Genomic DNA, 16,049 nt, shown 5'->3' with positions numbered 1-16,049 from the left:
CCTTGTTCATGGGTTAGAAGGCTCAATATTACTAAGATGTCAATCCTCTCCTAATTGTTCTGGAGATTCAAAGAAATCTCAACTTATGACAGGTTTTTTTTTTTTTGGTAGAAACTGACAAGCTGATTTTAAAATTACATGGAAATGCAAAATGCTTAGAATGTCCAAAACCACTTTCTAAAAGGATAAAGTCGAAGAGCTAATATTACCTGATTTCAAGTTTTTTTTATTATTATTATGCTATAGTAACCAAGACAGTGTGGAATTGATGTCTAGATAGAAAAATAAATCAATGAACACAAAAGAAACATATATGAACAACTGACTTTTTTTCAAACATACAAAGCAATTCAGTGGGGAAAGTTTAGACTTTTTCGACAAATTGTGTTGAAATAACTAGATATCCATGTGTAAATATATAAACTTTCATCCACACTCACACCATATACAAAAATTAACCCACAGACTTTAATATAAAATGTGTGTTCTAGAGCAGCATGTGGGATGTGGATTATCTGAGGAAGGAATGCTTCAATAGCAGAGAGGTACCTCACAGACGAATAAGTTTTCCCAGGTTTTTCAGTTTCATTATCATGGACTGAAAGACATCAGGACACTCCATAGTTGCCAAAAGGCAATAGATTGTGGGCCCAATAAAGAATATTTGTAGGATTTCTGTTCCCCCAAATCTATAATGAAAGAAAGGCAAAAAAAAAAAAAAGACAAACAATGCACTATTAAGAAAAACCATTTTTAAAAATAATGAATTGACTGGCATTTTATTGCAGTATATTATTTTTCTGTAAAACATAAGACCTATTGATGTATCTTCAGAATTTTCCACAAAAATTTTCTGTCTCGTATCCTCAAGAAATTCAAGGAATAGTTTCAAAACTAATAAAACTTGCAGTTGGATTGTTTAACTTTTTGAAGCTCTGAAGTTTGCCTGGAAAGTCAGAACATGATGATTGGACTCTGCCTTAGCTTTCCATTTTATTCAAATCCTGAAAGCAATCTCGTTGTGTGGAGGTCAGCCAGGGCACACCCGTGTAACATTTCCCATAGGAAACAGTGGCATCTGGCCCAAGAAACAGTAGCTGTCACACTAGGAGCCACCTCAGGCATCTTCACCTATCCTGTTTCCCCATGTTCATCTTGGTGTGTGTTTTAGTTAATCTAAGGAATTTTCCAGTGAAGAGCAGCTCACCGAAGGGAACGTCCCCAGGATTCCAAGCTGATCTGTACTCCACCTGCCACCACTCACACATGCTTTTGCCCATCCTGTGCTGGGTTCTCTGTAAGGAGAGTAGCTATGGGCTTCCAGAGATCTTCCAGTCCCTAAATGTGCTAACAACAGACCTTTTCTCTATTTTTCATGGACATAGATTTAGCCCATATCAACAGCTCAGCGTTTGTGTAGTATCAAAAGTTCAGGTGAAGATGGCTGTAACTCTTAACAAAATTTCCAAGATGTTTAATAGCCTTTGATGGGGAGAGAGTCTTGACAGGTGAACAGGAGCATACGGCACTGATCCTGACAGAATGCAGGCAACTGTATTCTGTGGTGGACATCTGACATTCATGTCTGTTCATGTTTCTACAACTTGAAAGTTTCCCAAATGAATGTATTCCCAGAAAAGAAGCCAAGTTTTCTTTTAAATACATTCCTCGACTTCCCTTATAGCTAGGTTGTGGGCATGTGACTAGTTATCACCAATAAGATGCAGCCTCTGGATCCTTGTCTACAATGGCTAGCGGTGTGAGGCCGAGATGGCAGCCGTCAGTCCTGGATGGCAGCAGTTAGAGTTTCTTTTGCTCCTGGCTATGTGACTACAGAGTTGAGTTCTCGACCTTACCAAGGGTTCTGAAGATAATTTTCTTTTCTTTTTAAATGAGCCAACCTGGCCCAGAAATCAGCTCCACATAACCTGAAACAGAAAATGCTAACGAAGCAATACAAGGCAGCTCCTTTCACCCCATATGTCAGGACTCATAGGCAGTAGCTGCTGATACTTTTCCTGAAGATTTGGGCCATCTCAAGCTTTGGAAGAACAGCATATAAAGCAGTGCCTGATTCAGAGCCCATAGACTGGTACTGTCTGGTAGAAGTTTCCAAACTGTGGAAATGTTCTGTGTCAGTGCTGTCCACGGGGGCTACTGGGTACATCTGAGGAACTGAATTTTTCCAATTTATTTTATTTTAATGAATTGACATTTAAATAGCAATGTGGCTGATGGCTATCAGTTGAGACCTCTCTGGTTGAGGAAGGAGTGAAGTTTCCAGAAAATACATTACTGTCAAACATTTACTGAGTGATCATTAGCCTCCTCAGGGAGCAGTGGGGCAGAGAGGGACAATATCCTGTTCCCATTGGGAACACGTGTGCAGGGCACAGTCTAATTCTGAACCTTCCAGCGGTTGCTCTCAGCAGCTAGAGGCTCCTCCACCTCTTCCGTCATTACCTTGTCTTCTTCCAGGCCAGAGGAGCTGGGAAGGGTTTGTGTGATTAGCTTAGCCCTCCAGATCATCTCTCCATTTAAAGGTCAACTGTGCCATATAACATAACTAATCGCAAAAGTAAAATGTATCACATTCATAGTCCCAGGAGACATCTTATGGTTCTGCCTACAGCAGACAAGAACTTACTATATTTTGAAAATCACAAACCAAAGATGTAATGGATTAGTCAATATGTTACTAAGAAAATTATTGATTTCATTAGGAAAATAATCAGTTTGGGGCCTGATTTCATGGTATATATCAAAATAAATGGTAGATGAATTAAAAAGTTAAATATAAAACTAAAATCATAAAAAATATTAAGAAATGATGTGATTAGTTATCTTCCCTTTCTATGAGTATAGGGACTTTCTATGCATAAAAAACTGATAGAACTGCCACATGCTAGTTGGAAATATACAACAAGTAGGGAAAATGTTTGCATCAACTAAGATAAAGTTTAGTAGTCATAGTACTTCAGGAGCTCACAAATTAGGTGAAAAAACCTAACTGAACTTGTAGATACATAGAACAAACTGATAGTTATCAGATAGGAGGGGAGTTGGGGGATTAAGTGAAAAAGATGAAGAGATGAAGAAATACAAATTGACAATTACAAAACAGCCACAGGCATGTAAAGTATAGCATAGGGAATATAGTCAATAATATTGTAATAACTATATACAGTGTGAGGAAGGTACTAGAGTAATCAAGGGGATCACTTTATAAATTGTATAAATGTCTAATCACTATGCTATACACCTTTAACTAATATAATATTGAATGTCAACTGTAACTGAAACATAAAAATTTTTTAAAAACTAATTGAAAAATAAACAAGGGTGGGGATGGGGGAATTGGATTAAGATGATCAAAAAGTACACACTTCCAGCTATAAGTAAGTAAGTACTGGGGATGTAACATTTGACATGATGCTAGCTAGCACTGCTGTATTGTTTATCTAAAAGTGCTAAGAGAGTAGTCCTAAAAGTTCTTATCACAAGGAAAAAAATTTGTGACTAGGTGAGGATATAGATGTTAATCAAACTTAGCATGATAATCCTTTCATAATATATGTAATTCAAGTAATTAGGCTGCATACTTTAAACCAATATAGTGCTGTCAATTATATCTCAATAAAACTGAAAAAAATAAAAAAGATAAACATGGGACAGAACCTTCAAAACAGAGGACATACAAATGTGCAAATACACCACGGTACAAATGTTTGATCTCCCAGTAATTAGGCACAGATCTGAACCACAGAGAGATGGTAGGTTTTACCTACCAGACTATAAATATTGAAAGTGTTGACATCCTATGATAGTGAGGATGCAATATGGAGACCACTCCCTTGCTCTGCTGCTGTTGAAATTGTAAATTAGGACGACGTGTCTAAAAATCAAAATTTAACAATGTGTATCAAGAGCATTGAAAATTATTTAAATCCTCTGACCTTGTAATCCCACTTCTAGGAATATACACAAAGGAAATTAAGTGAAAAAGAGAAAAAAATATGTTCCCAGAGATATTACAACTATGTTATTTCTAATGGTCAAGAAACGCAAACAGCCTAAATGTCCAACAGCAAACTATGCTTCAGCAGTGGAGTATTATGTAGCCATTAAAAAGAGCTTGTAAGGACTATTGATGAGGAAGAGCTTTTCAAAGCACAAACACCAGAGAAAACTAAAAAGAAAAACGAACTGCTAATGGTGGTGGCCATGAGAATGTGATTTGGTTTAATTTCCTGCACTTTGCAAACTTTTTGGCTAGGGTGTATTCTTAACCCGGAATCATGGGCCCCCTGCAGGTAGAGGACCTCTAAGGATCTGCCAAATCGTAACCAAAATTTAGTGTGTCTGTGAAGTTTTCTCATGAAACAAACTCCTGAAATTACAAAATCTTTTTCTCCATATTGGCTTTGACCACCAGGAAAGCTGAGTCATTTTTTGACAGGAAGACAAAAAACATGCATTTCTAACCATTCTCTTCCCCTCCACAGCATACATTTCTGGAGCAAAGGTAAGTCATGTGCTGCCTGCCAATCCCACCCCAAGAGCCTTCCCCAACCCTGGTGTCTCCAGAACTCTGATGACAATGGGTGAAGGGGCTACTGGTGGTGTCCAAGGGACAATGCACCAACACAAGGCTAGAAGGAAGACACACTTTCCCTTTGGCATTTATGCCTTTGGCCCTAGGGCATAATTTGTCTTTGGTTAGCTGGTTATGCACTTTTATGGTTTTTTGTGGGGTGTTTTTTCCGCATTTTTTCAAAAGGCAGGAAATCTCCTGACTCACTTCCCCGTCTGCAGGTGGACCATATACCTACATCCCCAGTGCAGATCCAGTCCTGAGCCCACAAAATTCTCCTGCTTCAAGGAACCTCAATAACAAAAGATGTCACTACCTTCTCGACTTTGGCTTTTTATCAGTTGCTCTCAGAATGTCCCAGGCAGAGGGCTTTCCGTGTCTCACTCATGCTCTAGAAACCCTAGCGGAATGCCTCCCACTGCAGAGCTGACTGTTCTTGGCCTCCAGAGCTGAATGACCACAGATCAACACCATCAGAGTACCTGAGGGGACACACAGCCCCAAGTGCCAGTCTATGGGCTCAGCATAATGCTCAATGAATCATTTATATCATGACTTTGGCCTTTTGACCCCAGAGTGCTTTTCACACTGAGTTTCCCTGTGCATGTATTCACTTCCTGGGAAATTACACAGGCTTGTGGAAAGAGGCCTTGCCCTGGTGGTGTCCTGGGTGCTGTCACTGCAAACACCGCTGCTAGGGTGTCACAAGCTTCACGCATCCAATCTCAGTCTCTCTCCAAAAATCCAAGCTCTGTGCTATGTCCAACATTAAATATGTTTCAAATGTGAGCTGGGTTTGCATGAACCCCAGTTTCCTGGCGGCCTGGGCTGCTCCCTCCTCCTGATGTCAGGTTTTGGGGAGGGTAAAAGAGAGAGCACACATGTTTATTTGTTTATGTATTTACTAGCTGGCCCTACTTCCCTTTCTCTCCATCACTGCCTCTCTCAGGCTGGCGGCTGAGAGGATGATCACTTCTGAACATTTTTGTATAAATAAAATCATACAATATATGGTCATTTGTGACCAGCTACTTTCACTAAGCATAATGTTTTCAAGGTTCATGGGGCATCTGAGAAACCACAGTGAGACACTGGCCTTTCTCACACTTTTGTTTTTACCAATTCCTGCTCATGGTCTCAACTCTCTTGGGGTTAGAACTCTGCCCTAAACTGACAAAATTGTATCGAAATATACTCCCCCCAAAATTCGAGGATGTCACTGTCATTTACACTTAACTAAGTCTCGGTCTCAGTTTTTGTTTCATTATGTGACCTTGGGTATTAGTCGGTTTCCTGTGAACGTCAGTCGGGCTTTGGTGGAGAGCTGCCGCTGGTTCTCAGGTGACACCAGGTGCATGGTGACCATGAGGCTCAGAAGGTCACAAAGTCAGCAGTCTTAATTGGCCAGCATGCGGCAGACAATTTCCTCTAGAAAACCTAACTTTTTATTTTATATAAAAATATATAAATTTTATATACAATATATAATTTTGAAATTACAAAAAAGTATAGCTGCATCATTTTATAGGTGATTTTTGTGAAGACATATTAAGTAAAAAGGAAGAATTCAAAGGGAAGCTAAAATCTCACCAACACCAGAATAGGCCTGCTTACACGGCAACGTCATCACCAGGCCCCAGGTTCCTTCCTCCTCCAGCAATCAAGCCAGTCTATTTTGCCATTAAAGCTATGACATGTCCCAAGTTCAGGATCATGAAAGAGTGAAAGGATCTTGTGTTAGGAATCAATAAAATCCTGATGCAAAACACGTGCTTCTGACATGTCCCCCATCAGCCCCTGAACTAGCCAGCCTTGCCAAGAACTCAGAGATACAGCGGCCAGAACACAGTACTCACGGAGTGGGTGGAGAATCATTGTTTTTAATGGAACCTTCCATGTACCTGAAGGTCAGCCTGCCCTGTCCCGTTGTTTATAGCAGAGACCTTCCAGGAGATTCATCAGCTTGGCGGCAAACAGGCAAACGACAGAAATGTTAAGACACCCTCTCCTTCATCACTGCCTCTTTGACAGCTGTATTTGGCCTGAGGTGGAAGCTCCTTGCTGGAAAAATCAATAATGTCCTCAGCAGCCACAGCGTTTTTCAATGGATCTCATTGTTTCCCTCCTGTTAGAGAAAGGCAGTGGCCGTCACAGAATGTTGCATTTGTTAAATCTGCAACTTCAGTGGAAATTCATCATCAAGCACTCCGACAAAAGATTAAAAGCACCCTAAAACTCCTGTCTCACTTCACCTTCCTGCTCAAAGGGTAGGATCTACCTAGACACTTACGGTGTGGGCTCAAGGGACATGGGTGAGATGAAATACTAAAGTGAGGTGGGTGGTGGCTCCCCTAAGCCTCTCTGTGAATGGGACAGTGGGGACATGGGAGTGGGACAAACCAGACAGATTGGCAGAGCGGGTGTCACAAGTGATGACATAGTCTAAAGAGCTTCACTTTTCCTTGTCTTTCCTTGACTCTGGAGATGGCGTCTGTTATTCTGTCACTCAAGGTCACTGTCCCTGAGGACTTTGGAAGGCAGTGGTGTCCCTCCACATCAGGCTGGCTCCTTCCCCCATTCAGATCTGCAAAAACCCCTCTTCTCAGGTAGTCAGTCCTGAATAACTGTCTAGGGAAGCTACCACATCAAAATCTCCCTCCCAGCACTTGATACTCAAAATGATAGGCTTACCTATTTCTTATTCTTAAATAATTACTGCCTCCACCATGGACCATCAGGTCTTATAAATTGACAGCATAAATTACCTCATCTCCTTGGATCTCCAGCAGAGCATATGCGTGATAATGATATTTTTTGGTTTATTTTTACTTTTTAACAGCTTTATTGAGATATAATTCATTTACCATATGATTCACTCATTTCATTGTATAAATCAATAGCTTTTAGCATATACATAGATCCCCAAATCTAATTTTAGAACATTTTGTCACCCCCCCAAAAAAAACCTTGTATCTATTAGCAATCATTTCCCATTTCCCCACATTCCTTTTCCTGCCCCTGTCCTAATAAACCACTTTATTTCTGTTCTTCAGATTTCAAATTCTGAACATTTTCATATAAATAGAATCATACAATATATGGTCATTTGTGACCATACAATATATGGTCACTAAGCACGTACAATATATGGTCACTAAGCACGTTTCAAGGTTCATCTTAGTGACCATACAATATATGGTCACTAAGCACGTTTTCAAGGTTCCTCTACTTTGTGTCAGTACTCCGATCCTTTTTATTGTTGAATAATATTCAGTGTATGTATACACCACATTTTGTTTAATCATTAGTTGATGGGTATTTGGGCTGTTCCCACTGTCTAGCTCTCATGAATGGTGCTGCTATGAACATCTGTGCACAAGTTTTTCCATGAACATATGTTTCAGTTCTCCTGGGTGTAAGTATACAAGAGGAGTTGCTGAACCATGTGGTCAGTCTATGTTCACTTTTTAAAGAAATAATCAAACTGTTTTACAAAGAGGCTATACCATCTCACATCCCAGAAGCAGAAAGTCCCAGTGTCTCCAGTCCTCCCCTCATTTCTTCTTAACCATCATCTTTATTACAGTGGCTTAGTGGCTGTGATGTGGTCCTTCTCTATGGTTTTAATTTGCATTTCCCTAATAACTAATCATATTGAACACCTTTTCATGTGCTCATTGCCCACGTGTGTATCTTCTTTGGAGAAATACCTATACAGGTCATCTCTTCTTTTGATTGTGGTAAAATACTCCACACATAAATTTCATCACCTTCAGCACTTTTAAGTGTTCAGTTCAGTAGTGCTGAGTATACTCACATTGTTGTGCAATCTATCGCCAGAACTTTTTCATATCTATTAAACAACTCCCCTCTCTTCTTTACCCAGCCTTGGCTGTCACCACTCCACTTCTGGGAGTTTGACAGCCTGCTCATGAATTACGCCGAGTGACTCTCGTCGCCCCCCAGGCAGCATGATCCTCTACCGGGCATTAACCACCCTAAAGGACCATTTCTCAGATATTACCCAATACTTCTTGGGTGTTTCAGATTTCAAGATTATGTCCTTCAGTCACAGAGTAGTTTCAATTAATGTCGGATGGCAAGCAGTCATTGCCCCTCACATGGAAATTCTTGTCCAAAGTCCCAGTAGACGTCGCTGGGTGGCGCTCACAGGCTTTTGTTATAGCCTCATCTAAGTCCCACACAAGGCTCTTTACTGTAGAGAATTTGCTCACACAGCACTCCAGCCTCTATTATGCACTGTTTGAAATTAACAACCTGTGAAGGCTCAGGCAATCTTGTCTGTTCCCACTCACATGTCCAATTAATGTTGCCTGAGGAACAGATGTACCTGCCTACTGTTCTACAATACCGGGCAGAGGAAATATCCATTCCCATCACACATTCAGGTAAAAGAGATGCAGCCACTTCACAAAAAGCCTGTTCAGACACATCAGATTTTGTCCAGATTTTTACCTTAATCCATCGGTCCCTGTATTTTTAACTGGTGCCCCATTAGGACTTCACCCATGGGCTTTGGTTTTACAACACCAGGTTCCCAGGTAGGGGATATGTTCCCTTGTCAGATATAATATCTATTCCCAGAAAGGTGAAAGGACACAATTTACTTACATAAAGCCTATTTAAACCTTCCAACTTTCATCCAAACTTCCTCCTTATTGACCCTTGCATTTCTGCATTCTCTCTGTGTAACTGTAGCCTCCCTTGCAACTTCAACAATTGACTTTCATCTCATGCCATGGAGTCCAAGAAACTTCTCTATCCCTGACCACTTATGTGCCCCAACGGAGACTGAGCCAAGGGACTCTGGCCCTTTTGTCAATCTTTCTATTGATTGAATTGTGGTACCATCACCCCCAAGTGATTATAGGTCAAGCTCTTATTGCCATTTTTGGCTTAAATCTTTCCAAATTCCTCCAAACTAGGTGAAAAAAAAACAGATTTGCTTACGGCCTTCAATGTTGGGGGACCAGCAGGGGCTCCCTTTGGTCCACTTGACCTCCTAGAGTTTGCGTTAAGACCTCTATTTTGAGCTTCAATGGCTGCTCTATTCACTCCACTTCTTAACAACTGTTTAAGGATTCCACTGATCTAGCACAAACCTCATGACACCACCCTCTGCCTATCCCCATTACTTTGGCGATCATAGCCACCTTCGTTACTTGTTGTTCCAGCACACCTTTTTCCTATAGAAATGGATCTGAGACTAGAGGCTGTAATTTGAGCTAGGCCTATATCCATATCCTCAACACATCCTTCAGCTGGAGTTCTGAAACAGAGGCTGTCATTCTTATTGGTCACAAGCTAAGCTTGGCCCATCTCTTACTCTCATTTGAATTATCATGTATAACAATAATCAAGAGATTGTATTTTTTTATCTTTTCCTATTAGTTTGCATTTTCTTATTTATTTATTTTTATTCATTCATTCTTATTTTAATTCTTATTCATTCATTTCTATTGGAATCAGTGGACCAGCTCCCCAGAATTTGGATCCATCATCTCTAAATTCCATTGGCAACTTTTACCTCCAGTAACAGACTTCAACATAGCAGCTCCTCTAAACCATGGGTGCAGACCAGGTGGACACCCAAGCATCAAAGCTTCCTCATCCCCATCTCCCTTTTGTTCTTCCTCTCTTCAAACCACATTTGTCAGTGATCCAGGGTCATTCTAGCTAATTCCACTTTTTCCTGACACCAACTCTTCTGTTCACCCCTCACCTGCTGTGTTGCAATTTGATTCTAGCACTAAACACCCAGAGTTAACACAGACCTCACATGTTAGAAGGCACTGTTCCAAAAAGTACTGTCCTTACTTCTGATGTCAGCACACTTTGGGAGTTCCAGACTACCCACAATTCAGTCCCACTGGCTACCAATCTAAGGACTTTCCATGATTCCAGGGTCGGATAATTTACTAGAACAGCTCACAAACTCAGCAAGATGCTATATTGATGAGTAAGTATTATTATAAAGAATATAGACCATGACCAGGCAAATGAAGAGATCCAGAGAGAGAGGTCTGGGAGGGTCCCAAACACAGTGTCTCTGAATCCTCTTCCTAAGGAACCTGGCCAGCATCCTGTCCCAGCCCATCTACATGTTTACTACCAGAAGGCACCACTGAGCTTCAGTGTCCAGAGTTTTCACTGGGGTTTCACTACATAGACATGACCTCAATCTCCAGCTGCCCCCACCTCTGGAAGTTGGAAAGTTGGATCGATGTCATGGGCTCAAAACCCCAACCCTCTAATCATGTGGTTAGTCTTTCTGCATGGCCATCCTCCACCCTAAACTGACTATGGGTCCACCATGAGCCACCTTGTTAGCACAAACTTCTATGTGGTCCAAGGGCTCATGAATAGCAAGACACTCATATCATTTAGGAAATTCCAAGGATTTAGAAGTTCCATGCAGGGAATTCAGGACAAGAACAGACAAGAGCAGGCCCTTACCCCCAACCCAAACCAGAAGGTCTCCAGCCACAGGGCATCCATGGAGGCCACTGGCCCAACCCCAAGCCCTGTGAGAAACAGCCCTCCACCTGAAATCACATGCCTGGCATCAGTCACACTCACCTGACCTGATGTCTACTTCCCTCGCAGTAAGATTCCACTTACTGCCTTAGAGTCATTTCCAGCTTCCAGGTTCTAATCCTCATTGGCTCCAAAAGGGATGGGTGGTATCTTCTCCCTGTCCTGTCTCTGATCCCCAGACTCCACTGTGAAAGTCCCACTGACTTCTCTCTCAGAGACCATCTCTGCATGCTACTTGGATGGAAGAACGCACCCTCACTAGGGGCACACATCACGTCTCTGGACATCTACTTGCCTTTTCCATTCATTGGATGACCAGAGACCACTCAGGTCTGTAAAGCGGAATCGATGTGGCCAGGATACCAAGCCAGGCACTCTGTAACCAAACTCTCATCGCTCATTTCAAAACCCTGACTGAGTGTCTTGTGATGAGGAAAATGATTTTCTCTGAATAGTTGTGATCTTCCCCCCTCCTCTGCCTGAGGTCTCTCTCTATAGATGTTTGTGGGGAGCAATTCTGAGGGAAGCCTGTGGCCTGAACCTCAAGTCTCATTGAGGCAGCAGTTTACTAGGCAGGATGTTTCCATGTTCTCAAGGCTCCACGTGGGGACTCAGTAGCTCCACCAGACGGAGCCAAGTCTTTGATGAATTAATGACACAGATAAGACTAAACCCCACTGACCTGGGAGTTGGTACTGAGTTAATCCCACCCTTGCTTGAAAATAGCAGCTCTTCCACAGCCAAATGCCGCATCCCACATTTCATGGCAGGTCCTGCTCACTGGCATGGCACTCTGACCACTGAGGAAGCAGAGAGCCCCAAACCGCAGGAGGAGAGAAAGAGGGCTTCAACCAGAAAGAAAATACCAGTTCCAAGTCTGCAAACTACCATAGCGGCCTCTACGATTTTCCCACTCACTGGCCTCAGTCCTCCTTTCTATAACTAAGGCACCTACCATGCCCCTACAGCTCTGAGCTCCAGCTATTTGAAGACATCAAGCCAGGATTGGGTTCCTCCAGTTAAACCTGACATTCTCTGAAGCTAACAAATAAATAATAGCCAACACTTACAAAATGTTTACTGTGTCCTGAATGCTATGCTTAGAATTCTGAGAATATTATTAATCTGTTCAATCTCATGGCCTATGAGAAAGATGTTGTAATATCTCCATTTTACAGATGAGAAAGTTGAGGCCTGATGACATGAACAGGAGCACTCGAGAGGTTACATCTAAATAAAGAATTAAACCCCGAACAGCCTGGTTACATACTCTCTATTTGTCTAAAAGATAAACCCACTTTTTGAAAAGTACAAAACCAAAAGTTACACCTATGAAAGCTGCCCAGTGCAAACTACAATGGTGAGTGGAAAATGTCGGAATGTGCCTAAGGTCTGTATCCTGGGGAAATCTACAAAAACAGGTAGCCTATCTCAAGGAACAATAAGACCTGTGTGCACGAAAGAGATGAAATGATAGCATACAATGAGTGACACTGGATATGACTATCTCTGCAAAGAGCCTAAATAACATAGTAGCAAATTTCATTTTAAAGCTCATTAAAATAATAATAAACCATGGACAAACAGGATTTATCCCTCAGGAAAGTAAGGATAATTCAAATAGGACGTTTATTAACATAATTCACCATATTAATGTAAAAGAAGAAACCCACATCTGCAGAGAAGCTAAAATAGCATTTAAAAAAATTCAGCATCCATTCCTGACTTAATTTGAAAATAACAATAAGTGGATATTTTCTTATTATGATTTTTAAAAAGCATATCTCAAACCAAAAACAAGTATCAAACTTGATAGTGAAACACCAGAAACATTCTCATGATGGCTCTGCTATTATCACATGTCAGTTTAAGGTAGGAGAAGAAAAAAAGAGACAAAAGTTGTGAAGAAGGCAAAGTCATTATTACTGAAAGATGGTACCGCCACAGGCTCAGGAAATCCAGACACAACTGAAGCACTACAGAAGAGTTAAGGTGGCTGGTGATCCAGCGCATGCTGAAGGAGTCTCTTTTCTATACGTAAACAAAACTAGCTTGACAGAGGGAGAAACAAAGAAGAAAGAGTTCTCTTTATAAAGGCAACAGTGACAAATACATGTGAAAAGATATGAAAGGTGAAAACACATCTTGAAAACAAGAAATATGCAAGGCTGTGTAGTGAAATGAAGACTGCAGTGAGAGATGGAAAACGAACTAGAATAAAAGGCCAGCAGATCTCATCTTTCATCGTTGGATAGAAGCTCAATAATGGAGTAGTGTCAGTTATCATCAAACAAATTGTAAATTAAATGTGGATTCACATCAAGACAACAGGATTCTCTTCTAAATGAGATATCGATGCTTGGCTTATTGTGGAAAAAATAAATATATGAGAATACCCGAGGAAATTGTGAAAAATAAGAGAAAACAATGGAAGATTATCTCTAACAAATGTTAAAACAGGTTATAATGACATAGGAATTGAAATAATTTCATATGACAAATGGATGAGTATATAATATGGAGAGACCAGGAAGAAACCTGGAAGAGACTCAAATGTATATAAATATGGAAAGAAACACAAGCGAAGGCAATTCTTCAAGTCTTGGCTTGTGGCCCCACTGCTGACCACCCCTGGGGCCCAGGGTCCCAAGCTCTTTCAGCAGTGGCCCCAGGCCTGTGTCCTGCTTGGCCCCCAGTTCAGAACTGGGCAACTGGCTAGACGGGAGAGATGACATTGCAGACACTCTCTTACTCAGGTGCAGCCATGTGACCAAGTCTAGGACAGAGATATGGAAGCTGAATTCTGAGTGTGAATTCGCTCGTGCTGTCTCATACAGTAGCCAACAAGAATGCTGGAAGGCATATGTACAAGGATGCTCACTTAACCAATCTGGACTGGACAGAATAATGTATAGTATGCTCACACATGAACATGTTGAATAGACATTAAAAAGAATTTGGCAATTCAACAAATAATTACAAAACATCTATTATGTACCACTTCTATGAATCAGACATGAATGGAATTTCTGCTCTCAAGGAGGTTACATTCTGTATGGAGAGAAAGACAATATACAGATAGATGATAGATGGGGGCGGGGAGAGGATAGATATGATAGACTGATATATATAAATTATTGATAACTGATAGATTAGATAGATAGACAGCTAGACAGATTGATAACAATAAGAAGTGTGTGACGTTTGAAATAGAGTGGTCAGGGAAGAAGCCTCTGAGGAGCTGTTGGGCAGAGGCATGAATGATTTGAAAGCATGGGTACCACGAAGAGATGGAGAAGGATACTCTAGGGAGAGAAGGAGAGGTTGATGAGAGTGAGGTGCAGAGAAACAGGAGAGCAGCGGGCTGGTCACAGGAGAAGAATTTGGGCTTTAGTCTGAGGTATTGAGAAGCAGAAAAATAACATAATCAGATTTCAACATCAAAAGGACCATTCTAGCTGCTGTGTGGATAACACATTCCAGGAGGTCTGAAGTGGACTCTGGGAGTTCAACCAGGGGACAGCAGTGACTAACCAAGGGGCCCTGAAGGAGGGGCTGATGGTGGACAAGAGAGGGGTGGATGGTTGGAGGTGGGAGCCTTCTGAGGAGCCAGGGGTGGAATGCCAGGGAAAAGCAGAAATTAGAGATGGTTCCCAGACTTTTGACCTAAGCAATGGGAAGTTGTGAGAAGATCTCAGTGTACAAGCATTAAGTAATCAGCAACAGATACTGTGACATGAGAAATACAAGCTACAGAATGATTAAGATAGGGCGTTGCCATGCATGTGCTTGTGCATCTGTGCAAGGTGTTGCAAGCAAGGGGGCAGGTCATTCTCTATGTCTGCATCCTGCTCTCAGCCCCACACATGGAGAGCCCTCAGTCCATTTTTATTTTAACATTTTGTCAATAAGCCAAATTTCCTCTGCCATCTGTTCTATTATTCGTGTTTCTCTTAATGCCCTACTACAATTTAAACTGGTTTGTGTTTTTTCTTTGTCTTTTATTTTCTTATTTTTAATGAACTTGATGGATTTTCACCTGATGCCCATACCCGTGTCACCGGCACCCCAGTGTACACTTATGTGCCCTTTCACCTCCAGCCCCTCCCCCAGGGCAATCACTACCCTGACCGCTAACCGCACAGATGAATTTCACTGTTTCTGTACTTTATCTAGATGAAAACATACATCATGTGCTTTTTACTCCATGTTAATTGAGATTCGGCTCTACGGTTGTGTGCAGTTGCAGGTCATTGCTGTGTAAATATACTACAAACGATGTACCCACTCTGCTACTGCTGGGTGATCAGCTACTCCCAGTTTTGGGCTGTTACAAATAGTGCTGCTATGCACATTCTAGTTTGTGTCTTTTGGTGACATAGGCTCTGTTGGGATAAGCCTTGGAATTCCTGGCCCACACGGTATGCAAATTTTCAGCTTCCGCAAAATCAGACCAGTTTCCACAATGACGGCATCGTCTACACTCCCAGAGGTGTAGGCTTCAGCTGTTTGCATGGTCTCCTACATTTGGCATCTGGCAATCTTCATAACTGAGTCATTCTGCTGGGCGAGGCTGCGATCAAACTTTGGTTTGTTCAGTGGGCTTTAAATTTTGGGAAGAGATGTGAGATACAGTATTATAGTTCAACAGGAGGCTTGCCTCTAGTTTTTATTTGCTCATATATTTATGCTTCTTTTTATGTCCATGCCCCTTCTCCAGCACAAGGAACTCTAATGGTCTTGCTGTGCAGACACTTGTTTGCATGTGTCTTGCACCGCGTGTGGGGTTTTCTCATGTGTGCATATGTTTTCAAAGATATAATGATAATGCTGCATACCCACCTTATACCTCGGTCTGTGTTTTGCTTTCTTCATTCAAAATGGTGACTTAATTGCC

This window comes from Pteropus alecto, unplaced genomic scaffold, assembly GCF_000325575.1.
Source record: "Pteropus alecto unplaced genomic scaffold, ASM32557v1 scaffold427, whole genome shotgun sequence".
Lineage (NCBI taxonomy): Eukaryota > Metazoa > Chordata > Mammalia > Chiroptera > Pteropodidae > Pteropus > Pteropus alecto.
This window is presented reverse-complemented; position numbering follows the sequence as displayed.